This window comes from Onychostruthus taczanowskii, unplaced genomic scaffold (genome assembly GCF_017590055.1).
Source record: "Onychostruthus taczanowskii isolate IOZ18803 unplaced genomic scaffold, ASM1759005v1 scaffold16, whole genome shotgun sequence".
In the NCBI taxonomy this organism is placed as follows: domain Eukaryota; kingdom Metazoa; phylum Chordata; class Aves; order Passeriformes; family Passeridae; genus Onychostruthus; species Onychostruthus taczanowskii.
Genome location: NW_024498795.1, coordinates 9,472,442 through 9,487,815, shown reverse-complemented (window position 1 = coordinate 9,487,815; position 15,374 = coordinate 9,472,442). Strand labels below are relative to the sequence as shown.

At 40.5% G+C, this 15,374-nt stretch overlaps 1 protein-coding gene across 2 annotated transcripts in view; it reads right to left on the bottom strand.

Annotated features, from left to right (window-relative positions):
- YES1 (YES proto-oncogene 1, Src family tyrosine kinase) overlaps window positions 1-11,494 on the bottom strand; it is a 50,917-nt gene extending 39,423 nt beyond the window's left edge. Inside the window, exons 1-2 of one of the 2 annotated variants that reach the window (XM_041399314.1) lie at window positions 11,186-11,494; window positions 9,442-9,563 (exon numbers count right to left, since the gene is read on the bottom strand). The gene's annotated coding sequence lies outside the window, so the exon portion shown is untranslated. The remainder of the gene's footprint in view (window positions 1-9,441; window positions 9,564-11,185) is intronic. The other variant, XM_041399313.1, reaches the window with a different exon arrangement.
- Between the last annotated feature and the right edge of the window lie 3,880 nt (window positions 11,495-15,374).

The following is a 15,374-nucleotide window of genomic DNA, read 5'->3' as shown; positions in this document are numbered from 1 at the left end:
TAAAATATTTTGAACAAATTTTGATGTAAAATCAGATTATAACAACTACCACAATTTTCAAGCAGCTGATGCTCTGGGCCAGTGCTAGTTGACAGCACCCATTTAAAAACTCTTTCACACCCCATACCAAGTTAAATCAACTTGGCACTCTCTCTCTGGTAGACAATTGTCTCCTTAAAGTATGAGCACTATTCATTCAAGTGAATTGCAGCATTAAGGGGGCAGTTGGCTGGCATGGGGAGGACGGGATTGATTGACAATGCATGTTAGTCACAAAGAAGTTGCAGCAAGAGTTTCTAAAAACCAAAAAGCAGTCAGGACCGTGAATAGATGAAGCAGGCTGAAGACACAAAAGTACAGGATGTATCCAGGAAGATGCCGGTGCTTCAATAAGCTTCCTAACTATGACTAATCTTAAAACAGTCCTCGTGTCTTGTTTTGTAAATTTAGCATTTCAAGTGTTTCAGAGAATTTAAGTTCACTACTTAACCCCTTAACATCAGCTAAATATTGCAGCAACAGTGATTTGAAGAGGATTTTTTTCCAGAGCTATGTATGCTAAACAGCTAAGAGCTCTGTGAAGCTTCCTAGGGAGCGGATTTTATTAACCTCTGAAATGTTAATAAAAGAAACGCGGGGCGGCATTTAAGGGCTCATTCTCAAATTATTCTAAGGAGATTACAATACTCCCATCCCCCTTCCCCTTGTGAAATTTCAAAGAGGAAGTACAAGAAACCCATACAGAAATTGTTCAGGTCATAATAATCACACAGTCAAATTAATTCCTGATTCCAACAGATACCAGAAGCACCAGAAGAAAAACCTGATATAAAAGAGCGCAAATTATACATTTTATGAGAAGTATAGAAGAGTATTACACAAGTAATCACTAAATTTGAGTTCATTTGTCAAGTATTATTTCTTCACCATTTGTGTACACAAAACAGATACTGTTGTGCAAAGCATTAGTGGAAGATGCCAAAGGCACTACTGCCTACTGTGGAACTCCATGGGATTACTCCAGACACCACCAGCAAACACATGAGATAACATCCAGTTCGATTTTTGGTGTAAATGAATTACCCATTTCTCACCTCAGCAAGATTACATAAAGACACTAAAGACACTCAAGATGCCAGCCTGAGGCTGAAAATACAAACAAAACTCCCCAAACCTCACACAAGTTGTCATATAAAGCCTAGATTTAAACAGCAGTTCAAACAGATTCCTTTCATCTACTTAAGGATAAACTCCTCAACAGTTTGCTTAACATTTGCCAAGTGCTTGTTTTCCTCATGATAATTCTTATGCCAAAAAAAAAGGTTCATAAAGAGATTCTAGTTTCTGTAAAATATTTGTAGCCAAGGTTAAGTGTGGTATGTTATTCACTGCTCAATGCAGTGAACTAATATAACTACAATCTAATTGAAAAAGGGCTAAAATCTTTGATTCAACTGCTAAATTAACCTAGCTGTTTGAGCTAACAGATCCAATTTCACTGCCTGTTAAGGCAGGCAACACTTTTTTTGTCTTCATTTTATACTCTAATGAAGTCTACTTCAATAGAGTTGCCTCCACTTATCCCAGAGGACGATTTAGTCCTTTTGTGTACAGCTAATCCAGCTCTCCCTGAAGTCAAGGGGAATTTTGCACTTGACTTCAGTGTGAAAAAGGATCACATCCTAGAATAGCAATGCTAAAATATCTGTGAATAAAAACAGGTTCCGATTTTCCAGTTCCTAATTAGCCAAAAAATGCACCAGACAAACAAACTATCCTAAAACAAAGCTTTTAAAAATTAAAAAAAAACTAATGTCCATTTCAGTTTAAAGCATGCGAGACATTATTTTACATGGCAATGTTTTTAAAGAGAATGATCCCATTCCCATATTCTGACTATAAAACTGTACTATCTGCATCTGCTTTGGCTTTCAGTTTCAGGGGAACTCGAGGGAAAAGTAAAAATCCATTAAATCTAGGAAATATTTTGAGAGAAGCAGCAGTTTAATGGCATGGTTTCCAAGCTGTAGAAATCCTGCAGCAGTAACACTAGCAAACTTTTCAATTTTCCATCAGAGCAATCAGGGTTTCCTCAAGAACTTACAATGTGATAAATCGGCAGGCTCAGAAGTTTTTGCAAGTTACTCTGTTGGCCTAAATATGATTTGATTCCATCACATAAATTACCTGGTTGCCTGGCTACACTGTACTGCATATAATGCAGTAAACTATGTTTACTTCTAACTATTTGTATAACAGCAAAAATAGAGTACAACAGACATATGAAGCCAAATTAAGTCACACACAGACTGACCACATGTCATATATAGTTATAATAGTAAGTTACCTTTCTGATGGCATTTTTTTAATATTTAAAGTGGAGAAAAAAAAAATTAACTGAAATTTCTAGAAAGACACAGGTTTACTTTTAGGATAACCTATACTGAGTTTTAAAACATACTCAAACTATGTTGCTAGCCACCAAAACTTTAAACAAAATTAAATCACCACACTGGCAGAGCTAATTCATAACCACCTGAAATCAGGTGAATACACAAATCACCTGAATACACAAATATCTAAAGTAACATAAGCTGTTGCATGTGTAAAGAATATTCCACCCCTTAATGTCATCTAGATACTGGTTCACTAGAATCTTAGACACATTTAGGGAAGACAAGTTTAAATGACAGATTTATTACTATTTTCAAAGAAAACAAAAACGTGGAAGTATGGGATCTATCCATTCTAATACCTTAGAGGTTGTAGTGACCAAAAATTAGCCACAAACTAAAGCTAATATTCTCTTTTGTGAATATATCTAGATTTAAAGCAAAATGCGGTTTGCACTAGAATTACTGCCCTCTATATCCTTATCTAGGAAGCAACACATTAACCTGTACTTTAAAATGTAACACTGGTTATTTATATGAATTTCAATTAGAATTTCAATTCAAATGCTGCTGAACGCACACTAGGAAGAAATAAAAATGTCTTGCATAGAAATTGCACTGTCATTGCTTAAATAATTATGTGTATATCTTAAAAGAATTATTAAGACACTTTACTATTACGTTAAATATACACACAGAAAATCCATGCCCCTGGCAAAAAGCTAACAGGATTAGTGCAAACCTAATATGCAGAGTCAATATATTTTACTGACTAGTAAGGCTCAACCTCTTTCTTTGGGAAAAGAATGAAGAAGCCCAAGCGTAAATCTGAGATGAAATAGTAATTTAAAATAACCATATGAAATAAAGGTGTCATGCTTGATAATGTAAGTCACATATTAACTTGGCTATGACTTCACCACGTATGCACCAGATTTAGATAGTATTCTGATGATATGTCAGACCTAAGCAAAAGGGAAGGGGAGGTAATCAAAGAGCCCTAGATTTCATAACCAATGCAAATGAATTCCAGAATATTTAAATACACCTACTATGCATGAACAAGTCAAACGTTTCCAGGGAAATAATTTTTCATCTATAAACTAACACTTGTCTCATTTTACGTACATCATGATAGCCTGAATCAATCGGTTCTACAATTTCTACAGTGTACAAGATAAGAAATAATTCCTAAAATGAAAAAGATTGATATCTTTAGCAAATTACATAATGTGCAATTATTCAGCAAGATATTTTGAAAGCTTATCACTTTAAATAGCCTCAATTGCTATGATTTATGAATTGTGTTTTAAGTGTGTAGCTGTGCTTAAAATACAGTACAGAATTGTACTTGAAAGTAAAAAAAAGGTACACATATTACTATTGCTTCCTAGCCATATACAGTTAGCATTTAATTTTTGTGTGATCTGAAGCTGACAATTTTGTACTTGCATTTTGCTCTCTCATTCAGAACTGCAGAAAAACAACAAAAGCCAAAAAACACCCCTTAAAACCCAAGAAATAAATACATATAACCCTTATTTTCCCACCAACTACAGAATGTTAATACAATGCCTACTTCTCAGGCTTGAGAAAAATATTACTCAAGAAAATCTCCCCAACTGACTAGTAGTAACATCACAGGAATTATCCTTGTTTTCCCTTCTCTTTTCTTCATGGGTAATTGTTTTCAAAAGGAATATTATTTTGCTCTATGCTCTAAGTGTTCCTGAATAGAATATTTAAACTTACTACAAAAAAAGAATTCAACATGGCTGTCTACAGTGAGACTAACATACTCTTTTTCTCTCCCCAGTGAATGTTTTTCAGCTATGTATGGATGAGCTGATGTGGCCAATGCTATTATAATCTTTAATCATCCATTAAATAAATATTTAACACCAATATCAGCTAAACAAGCCCATCCTCTCTTTGCTTTAAGGGCTTTGTCATTCTATAATGCAACTTATATTCTAAAATATATGGCAGGGGGAGTCCCAACAAAACAAATCCAAATACTTTGGCAAAAACAAAATACTTTGGCAAAAAGCCCATATATCACATGTCTCAGAAGCCAGAGAGCACACTTACATTTTAAGACATTGCTGCTGGAAAAAACCTGAACACTTTTTATTTCAAACAGGCAGAATAAGAAGTACCATCTGTTGCTCAAAGAACCCATTCTGAAAATTAGCCTCTAACTAAACTTCCAAGAACTTTTACTTGAGACATTAAGAATTTATCCTGAATGGATTGAAAAAAACCAAACTTCTGGTCTGATTTACAACAACTGCTCTTTCAGTAGGCTTCAGCTAAAGAACACGTGCATTAAAGAGAAGCTTTGTTCAGATTTAGGATAAAAAACCCCAAACAATCAAGAAAACTACAAGTCTTCTGTCCCCATTCAGTAAGGGAGAGCCTTCTTTTAAAGATGATACACAACTCACCTGGGCTAGTCATCACACAGAGCAGAGAATGGTCTTTGCCTCAGAAAACTTATTTAAGCCTTGCATAAATTTGCATCAGGAAAAAAGACGACAACAATCTGTATTTTCACATTCACCTGCCACTGAAGTACTGCAGGATTTTCTTTTAGGAGAGATTACCTGCAAGCCCGTAAGATGCATTACTAAGTATGTTCATAGCTTCATCAGAGCATCGCTACAAGTTCACATCTCTAAGGAAAAGTGGAGTGTTTCAACTGAACTACCGCAAGCGGAGCTGGTCACAAACATTAAACACCAGTTATCAACCAAACACCGGAAGTCGCAAAATGTTCCACTGGCATGCTCTGTTTTCAGCTCCAGAAGGTCCAGGAAGAAGGACACAAACCACATGCTTTTATCACCATAAGCTTTCCTCTCATTTTGTCTCACTCTTGCTTAGTCCTCACATGAATACAAATACCATGTCTCTACGGATGTGAACTTTGCTACTAGGTTTGGTGCAGATCTGTAATTTTTAAAGATGTTTGGAGACCCCTGTTTTATACAAATTTCTGACATAAATGTCACACTTAACTCCGTGTTTCTCATAGACTAAGTCTGATCAACTTCTAACTGAAGCACTACATATTTTTTCTGTTAATATTTTCCTGAAGACCTCAGTTTGGGAATCAGCAGCATAAGGTTTTAATCTCAAACTGCAGACCTCCAGAAAAACAGATCAAAATCAAGGCAAAGAAAGGAGGTACAAGAGAACTAAAAAGATGTATGACTAATCGTGGTGATTTGTTTTTAACACTTTACAATGAAATACAGAACTTTTGAATTTATTTTTAAATTTCCTCCCTCAACCTCAGTTTTGATAATGTTTTCTTTCCTAAGTTTGGCAAACAAATGCCAGTTTCAGATAAACATGCACTTTGAAAACAAGAATATTTTCTAGACGTTAATTCTATATTCATTTTTAAGTGAAGCATACTTTAAAAAACCTTAAAAGCATTGTTCATCTGTGAGGCACGTGTGTTAAGTTAAGCCTATAGAAAGGCCAGCTTTTATGAATTAGACCAGAAGCCCATCAAGCCCAAACACCTGAGTCAGACCAGAGGTTCACCATGGGCCCCCACCATCTGAAATGCTGGGCAATACCAGATGCTCAGGAAGGGAGCCTAAGAATTAGGAAAGCCTGTGGCCATGCTGTCCTTGGAGCAGTCTTTCAGCTTCTGGACTTTGGAGTACTATTACTGGCAAAGTAAAGTATTTATGTTGAACAGGCTGTGCTAGTAAAAATCAACCAGAAACAGGAAGAGTATGAAAAGAAAGAGAAGGATTTGGAGGGTTTTTCTTCTACTCTGCTGTGGTTACAAGTGTCAGTCATGATATTAGTTTCCAATAAAATGTTCTTGAAAAGCAAGAAGATACACATAACAACTGAGACCTGTTTTTTCTTTGTCACATTTCAAGCATAAATATTAATGCTGTTATCTAACCACACTTAAAATAACTTATTAAAACTGGATTGTTCACTATTAATTTGTTTTAAGTCTCCCTTTTCTGGCTGACTGCCAAAACAGTTATAATGCTATACAACTGCAATACACAGGAGATCCATAGCACCCTCTAATTACTCTTTAAATACCTCGCACAAGCACTGCCTTTTCTTACAAATGTGAGGCCATTAGGTAGGATTGAAAATCTCAAAACCTTTAGCCCAGATACTTTATTTTATTTCTGAAGTCTGCATGCAACCATCAAAATATTTGCTCGAACTATGGGCAAACATTTGGAATGTGAACACCATTCTCCAACCCTTCTTTTCTACAGGGGCTGTCAGTCCTGGGAAGCATACCTGAGGCCTGACTGCATTTATACTCCATAATTCACATCATGAATAAAACACTACTACTGTCTCAGTTTTGCAACACTACAAAGTGCTTTGGGCATGTGCAAAGGAACTTAACCCTACTAAATCAAACTCCTCCAATACGAAAACTGAGTTTAAATGTCTGATTAATGCCACAAAATTCTCCTGAAAGTTTCTCCAAAACAAAGTTAAAGGCCCTGATCTACAAAGATTCACTTATGTGGGTGAGTTTACTCAACTTCACTGTCAATGGAATTAAACAAAGTTATTCCTTCTTGTAAACCTCATCTAGATAACCTTAAAATTTCAACTAAAAGGGTTCATCACTTCTGAAGAATCATTTCGTTTTCCCAGTCAGCTCTAGACTTCTGATGTTAAGAAAACCACAGAAACATCTTAAGCCATAGAAGTTTTTCATCTCCCTGAAGTAGAAAGACAAATTATTTAATGTTCAGTATCACCATCAGAATTCAAAATTTACATGAACACTTAATATATAGGTGCAGTCAATATTGATACTTACTGAAGTCTCATGTAGCACTACTATAAAAGCATTTACTATCCAAAACCACAAAGATAAAATACAGCCAGGTTAACAAAAAAAGTTATCCAATTCTCTACTCAACAACTAACAGTGTTCAAGAAGCTAAAATACAAATTATTCCAGTCTGACGTTTTACTTCCTCAGCATTCTCCAACCATGCTCTATAACATTACCTAATTCTACAGTCAAGAAAAATCGAAACAAAACGCCAGTCTTGTTTTGGCCACAACAGTCAACACAGCCTTAAATGCAGTTAGTGATGATCTCTACAGCAGTAGCCCACTGAGCTGTGGGGCTGGGATACAAGCCAGGACTAGCTAGAAGTCCAGCTTGAGGGCTTGATTTCAGCTGTGCATGGCTTTGGTCCACTGACTTAAGGGACACAGCGTGAAACCCAGCACTCTATATGGTGCCTATCCAAAATGACAATAGAGAGCATTTCCTATCCTATTTCCAGCTACCCTCTACATTTTCAAAGAATATGTGTTGAAAAAGAACAAAACTCACGCATAAGTAATAGTGTTTACTTACTCAATTTCTAGCATTAAAGTTACTATCATCTTGATCTCTGATCCTGCAATCAGCCATGCATGTTAACTCTACCTAAGGGTGCAGTCCCCCTCATTTAATTAACTTACTTTGGTGCCAATTTCTGTTTTGATGCACTGGCACCATCAAGGATAAACCCCCATAAATGCAAAAGGCAGTAAGAATGACTTCTTATAAGCTAAAATTAAAATTGTCCTACAGTTAGTTGACAGCATCTTTTCAGTATTACATTTTCTCTACTAAACGAAGCATACACATGGGAAGTTGTCCAGGTTTACCTTCAAAACCTGGCAACTGGTGATACAATCTGGAACTCTACAGCTCTAATCATTGGTGTGAATGCAGCCAGGGACTGCAGTGACTGAAAGAAGTCCCCATATGGCAACTGTAAAGCAGCTAGTATTTTAAAAAAATATAAAAAATAGTGATTATCACATCATAAAATCCACCATTATAAAACAGCCTCCTACTGGCACTCTCAAGGAGAACAGAAATGAAATAAATCCTGAGACTGAGTTACCTACTTGTATTTGGAGGTGGTTCCTCCAAGACAAAACCTAACCCATTCTGCCACAGTAGAGAAACTGCAGTTCTCCTCATGGATCAATCTGTTCCATCAACAGGCAGAGGACTTTCAGCACCAGAAGCCTGAAATCTTTCAGGAGGACTTCACAGAAATCACAGGCTGTGTAAGTATGCACAGAATTTGTCCTACCTGAAAAAGGCTGCTTCATGCGACACAGGAGAAAAAGGACGCGCTCCTAAAGTCACTTTTGTGTTAGTACTGACACCAATTTTTAAATTAACATCAAGGTACCTTACTCAAACTGTGATCAAACTATGTGGCCAAACAGTGGGATGCAAGTAGGGAATATGAATGAAAAGAATGTATTTCTTTTAACTAATGTTTTCAACACAAGGAATTATCTATTGAAAATGTACAGCTTTTGTCCACAGGTAGCGCAGATGGAAAAGTAAAACCATGCAGCCAGTTTGTTCATAAAGTAAACTTTGACCACATAATCTGACATGTGCCACACTGCAGACATTTGCATCGCTGTCACATGACAACCATGATTTATCAGACTGAACAGAGTGACGATTTCATTCTCCAGGAGCTGCAGAAGTGCACAAAGCCCAAAATAAAGAGCATTTCTTTGGTGCAGAAGCATAGTTCTCTGCTCCGTTACATGAATATTGATAAAGACCCCTATAATGTGAAGTTTTTCAGTAATTCCGTTACATAGCATGCAGCACACCAAAAATTTATTAAGTATTTTTCCAGCTATTTCAAAATATTGCAGCAATTTAAGTATACTTTTAGTTCCACTGATTTGTTTTGTACCCAAAGAACTGTTGTTGAGTAACAAGTATTTCCTTGAAAATTTCTCACTGTAATACAAAACACAGATTAAAGCTACCTTGGGCTCACCAGTCTCATTCCAGATAGAATGGTATGGGGGTTCAGTTATTAAATAACTATTGAAAACTGGACCAGTAGCTCTGCAGACAGCAAAACCAGGGAGGCCCCACTTCCTGCAGCAATTTCCAGCTTGAGTTAAGTGTTGCCGTGAACTCTCCGGTGTGCAGGTTAAAAGCGCCGTTCTACCTGGCTTCCTTACTTCCAGGTATTTTGTAGAAACTGCTCACCTGGGAGACCTCTGCTGCCAAATTTATTTGAAATCTTCTAAGAGCCAAAAGAGTTGTTAGAGGGACTGAAGGCACACAGAGATTATAGTTGTATTTAAGCTGCACCTGTTAAAGAAATAAAGCTAACAAAGCACGTGGAATAATTAATTACTGGCAATTGCTGTTACTAACTACTGTCATATCTGGTACCACAGGACCTTTTTCTTTGAAATTCAGCAGAAGCACTGTGTCCATGCTGCTGTCCCTGTTGCTATCACAGATGCTACCTTGTCCCAAAATTAACCACAACACTGTGGCTGTGCAGAACACACACAGAGTCTCCACTCTATGCTTATGATCAGTAGAAACCTCCTATAACTAAATTTACAGATACACATCAGAAATAAGAGTGGAAGTGCGAAGTTTTGTTGTTTGGAAAGGAAACATCCTTACTTCTTGTGAAGCCAACAAAAACATGGTTATGGCTGAACTATACCACAAACAGAGGTACTGCAAAGGTAACTCACAAGGCAATTCTATCCCTCTTCAATGCTTACTTTCCAAAAAGGAAAGAGAAAGACTCTGAAATAAACTTTCGTATCTGGCTCCCCTGACTTAAGATCAATTTCACCTGAAAATTTTGCCTGAAATATCGTTCAGCTATCTATGAATTATATTAAGTGAAACACTTTCCTTGTCAACACACTCCAGGCTTCAAAACTGGTTTTGGAACATTCTGCCACCTTAAGTAAATCCAAACATCTAATTTTTAATTAATGACTGGCCTCTGCCTAGGGTTAAATCCAGCAGGTACATCTGAATATACCTTTACAACATGAGCTTCAGAAATATTTCTGTCCTAGTTTTCCCAGTGCCAAGAGGATCATACCCACATGCATACAAGACATGTAGAAGCCCATATATTAATATAATAAATAAACATACAATAAACTTCACATATTTGTAACACTGAATATTAAAGAAGTCACGCTAGCCCTTGGTCTGAGCACGCTACTTGAAACACATCAAGCCTGAGGGTCCACAGAGAGCAGAAAGTTATGTGCAGACTCCACAGGAACAGGGGCCTCTGTGTGTCCAACACATTTTTTTTTTAATTGTAAGGAAGACAAGCAGCCTTGATGAAGTGTGATGATTGAACATTTAAATTAATGACTCAGAAACGTACAGCGGTCATATTCTAGGCTCGATAATGGGATATAAACCAGAACAGTGGGGCGGGAGGAAGAAAAATTAATAGAAAGTAAAACCACGCAGGCCAAGCTACAGGCGACTCCTGAATTTTGCCCTTTTACATCCTCCGGCCCCGCGCCGGGAGCGGCTCACGCCGAGCACCAGCCCGGGCGGTGACTGCCGCCTCCGCCGGGGGACGAGCAGCCGGCCCGCAGCGCCCGCGGCAGCCCGGCGGGCAGGGGCCGGAGGGGAGCCGGGCCAAGCAGGGGTCACGGGGCCCTCCCCCACAAACTTACTGCCCGCAGCCGCCCCACGCAGCCCGCCCAGCCCAGCCCGGCTCCCGCCCGCCCGACCCCTCGGCCCCGCGGGCAGCAGCTCGGGCCCGGGAGAAAGTTGCCGAGAAAGTTTCTGCAGAGGAGAAGGGGCCGGGGGTGCGGGACGCCCCTCGCCCCCGGGGCGCGGCGGCGGGGCGAGGCCGGGGGCGGGCGGCCGGGGCCTAGCGCCTCCATCGCCGCCGCCATCGCGGCCGCCGCTCCCGTGGGGCGGCGGAGCGGGGACGCGGCCGGGGCCTCACCTGCCTCTCCTCGGCGTGGCGGGTGGGAGAAGGAGGGGGGGAGGGAAGGAAGCGGGGGCCCCCCCGCTCCTCCCGGAGCCGCGGCGACCCGGGGAGGGAAGCGGGGAGGAGGGGAAGGGAGGAGGGACGAGGAGGAGGGAGCCGAGCGCTCCGGTGCGTGCGGGGAGCTGGAGCCTCGCTGCGGGAGGAGGAGGAGGAGACTCCCCGCCCCTATGGCCGGGATCTCCGGTGGGCACGGCGGCCCCTCCTCCGCACCGCGTTTCCCTCCATGCGCTCCGGGTCGGGATCGCCGCGCCTCCCAGCCGGGGCAGCGCCTCCGCGCTCGAACCGGAGGCCGCGGGGAGGAGCCGGGCGGCCCCCGCGGAGCCGGGCTGGCGGCGGCGGTCCCTCCTCCGCGCCGCTGCGCACCGAGACAACATGGTGGAGGCGTGCGGGGCGGCGCGGGGGCGGCGGGGAGGGAGCCGGGGTTTGCCCTGCCCCGCGGCTTGCCCGAGGGCGGCCGCCTACTCCCGGCCGTGGGTCGCGGGGACCCCGGTCGGGGTAGATCCTCCCGCCGTGCCGGGCCGGGCCGGTGAGCTCGGTGAGGCTCTCTAGCCAGGGAGGCTGAACGTGAAAGATTCCGGCAGCGGAGCCCTTCGGCGTTGTGCGTGAAAAGCGATCAAAAATAACTTTTAAAACTCCTCGCCTAGGCGTCTTCAGGTGGGCCACGGCTTTAGGCTCGGTACATTTAATTTCCTGTGGGTCGAACAGAAGGAGGATGGCCCTCCGGCAGTGCGGGGAGCGGCGCCGGCAGCTCGGGAATGCCCAGGGCGGCACCGCTGTTCTGACCCGTCGCCGAACACCGGGCGAAGAACGAGCCTGTAAATTACGCATCAGTAACTCCGGGGAATTCTACGTTACGGGTTTCCCTTTCATCGCCGTTCCATAAGTCAGTGTTTCGTATTTTAAGCAATAAAAAACTGGATTTGTGTCAAGGTGGGCTTCATGGAAAAAGGTGGTTCAAATGCATGTAGCCTTCAGAAGTGCAGGCTGCAGGGAGGAATGAAAGAACGTTAAAAAAAAAAAAGAGCCTAAAGAGCCAAAGTTTATATGGGCAAGTCGGCAATTCTCATTCAGCATTATTTTTTATTGTTTCCAGCTCTCTAGTAATCAAATGTACATCTCTCCCTGCTTTATTTTCTTTGAAGGCTGATCAGAAAACAGTAGTTGTGCTGATGACTAATGATAACCTAATATAGTTTGTACTTAAGAGAAAGAATTGAGTCAGGATTTCCAGTTTATTTACAAGCAATGCTGCAGAGTAATGCCATTTGTGTTTTTTAATTTCATATAAAGCAAATACATGTATTTGCTTTTAGAAGACCATAGATAACACTTAAACAGTTAACAAAATAAAAAAAAAAACAACAAAAAGTGTTCTAGATTTGGAGACTCAATACTATAAATTATTCTCATGTAACCCTCTTCGAGTGGTGGAATTCATCATATCCTGTTCAGTCAGAAATCTAACTCACATTCTACAGAATTGATTTTTAATTTAAACAGCAATTGTAAGTTTTACAAATTGACCTTGGCAATGAATTACTTAACAGTTTGCAGACTGGTTGAAGCTCTAGGTCAGCCATGGCTTCACAACTCCAGCTGGGCTTCTGGTCGTCTTGAGTGAGAGCGAAGTTTGAACTCCAGTATCATTTGTGGTGTTTTGTATACACAGGCAAGTGTTGCTGATTGGTTAATTTTACAGCACAATGGTAAAACCTGCATATCTGAAAAACACAATACCTAGTTGTGTTACCATCTTCATGATGTTTCAAATGACTCACATAAAAATTTTGCAGCATTGGGCTAAAGCTTCATAGTTAGAGATGTACTGGCTCTTGCCAGCTGTCGCTGTAATTTGACATCTGGGTTTCAGGTTCGGTGTTGATGGGTGGGATTACATGCTAGTCCTTTCTCACGGCACCTGGTGATGCCTGTGTCGTACCGAAAGGTTTCTTGGGATTCTCAGTCTATCACACCTCTCCTGTTGCTTTCTCTCCTAAAGAGCAATGTAAGGAAAGATTTGGTGGGTTTCGGAAAGGCTGAGCTGTTAACTATGTCCTCTGCTGTCTGTTTGACGTGTATGTGTGCTATTGGCTGCCACAGACAGTACTGGGGCTGTACCAGTGATTGACTCAGTCAGTAGTGGAGAGACTGTCACGCTTAATTTCAAGCACAGTGTGATTAAAATAGCAGAGCAGTTGGGGAGAAGATGAGCTGACCAGTCCCATAGCTGAGAGCAGGTTCAGACTCACACCATGTGCGTGTGAAAGAATAGATGAGGGTTTGAGTCGGGAGTCTTGGAGGCTAGACATGCTTTCATTGCAGTGGAAAAATTGGCTGCTTCTTAAATTGTCATGCACTTGTCTCTGATAGTCTGAGTATTCCTCAGAGAGTTCCTTTTATAAGGAAATGTTGAACAGGTGACTTAAAATGATCAAACTGCTGGTAGTTCAGCCTGATTAATCCTGCACAGGATGGAGTGTCATTGCCACCTTTTGCCTACCAGTGAGGCAGCCTGCAACCTGTCTGCCATATGATACCTGGGTAAAGCTCCCTTACCCTGGCCGTTCCTGAGTGGGCTCTCTAATGTGTTGCGGTGCAGGTGGACAGACACTGCTTGGTATTCACTCAGGAGACTGAGTGGATCAGCCAAAACTACCACAAATCTCAGCTACTAGTCAGGCAAGGCCAGTGCCTGCTTCTAGGAATTTCCCCTCTCTTTCATTCTTTTGTTTTAAGTTAATATTTTTGACCTTGTTGAGGGAAGGAGGAGGGAGGAGCTGCCCTCGAATGCTTTAGCATGGCTGGAATATAGTGTAAGAAGCTCCTGATGCAGGGGTTCATTGCTGCCATTTGCTGAACACAGTTTCCCAAATAGCCCTTCAGACAAGCTCAGCATTCGCTAACTCCTCATCTGTGTTGCATGGTTAGTTAGCATTAAATTAATCTTGAAGATTTATGCAAATAGCCTATGTTTAGGAAGGCATTCTCCATGTACTGTCTTTGAAAATTCTCACATATTTGAATTACTTTCTAAAGTGATCATTTATACGTATACAATCGATACAATCCTTAATGTGTTTGAGTAATGTATTATAGGATAAAGTACTTATTGTTCCAAAGAATTTTTAGGGTGATATGGGGGAATACAGGTGTAAGAGTGGGAAGAAGGAGGAACAGAGATGGAGACAGGCAGATTAAAATATTTCAAACACTGATGTGGGTTCAGTGGTTTGTAATTGAGGCATACAGGACTTGTATCCTGAGATATTGAAGGACATGGACAGATTGATTCTCTGAAGAGCTTTGCCAGTACATGCCAAAAGTTAATCTATGGTACACATGGTAGTAACCTGAAAACATCAACACTTTCTTGAAAACACTTGATGGGATTGCTTTCTAACAATTTAGAATAAATAAAAAAACATTACAGTGGTTCATGGACAAACAATTTTTTCTTTTGAAAGAAATAAAATTCTGGACCTAAATTAATTCCCTCATTTTGAGAAATAACTGAGGTAGTCAAGGCCTCATCCTAGCTATTGCTCTTTGAAAGTGTGGAAAACAATGGTATTTTATAGCAGCACCTCATAAAATTCATGTGCAAAGTTCCTATTGCTCATTGTACTGTGTGATCATATTACAAAAAAACAGTTCATCATGGAATTGGTATTAGTCACTTGCTTACTTTCAAGCTCTTGGATCACTATTTTAAGAACATGGTGTTTAGCAAAACATAGGTTTTTCTTTTTAATCCCAAGTACATTTCTTTTGAATCTGAATATTCTAAGCATTAGTCGAATAAGTGGGTAGTTTTTGTGATGTTAATTTCTATTTAATATTCCAGAAGCTATTAATAAAATCATTGATGTTTAAAAGTGAAACATCTTCCTTGGATATAATGCAAATTACATACCAGTATAGTAGTTCAGTAAGGAAATGGAGTGCTAAGTCACTGTGTGGTTGATCTGTAATTATTTCCTATTATGAAGCAAGTATCCTTTTTAAACCTCATGTTAAACTTGTCCCATTTTGCCTTAAAATGCATCTGCATCTCCAAATGGCCAGGATCTTTGTGTTTGGTGCCTGCATCTATTTGTGAGGTTAAATATTCCGTTCTTTCTCAAATAGCACTTCTGTTTGATCT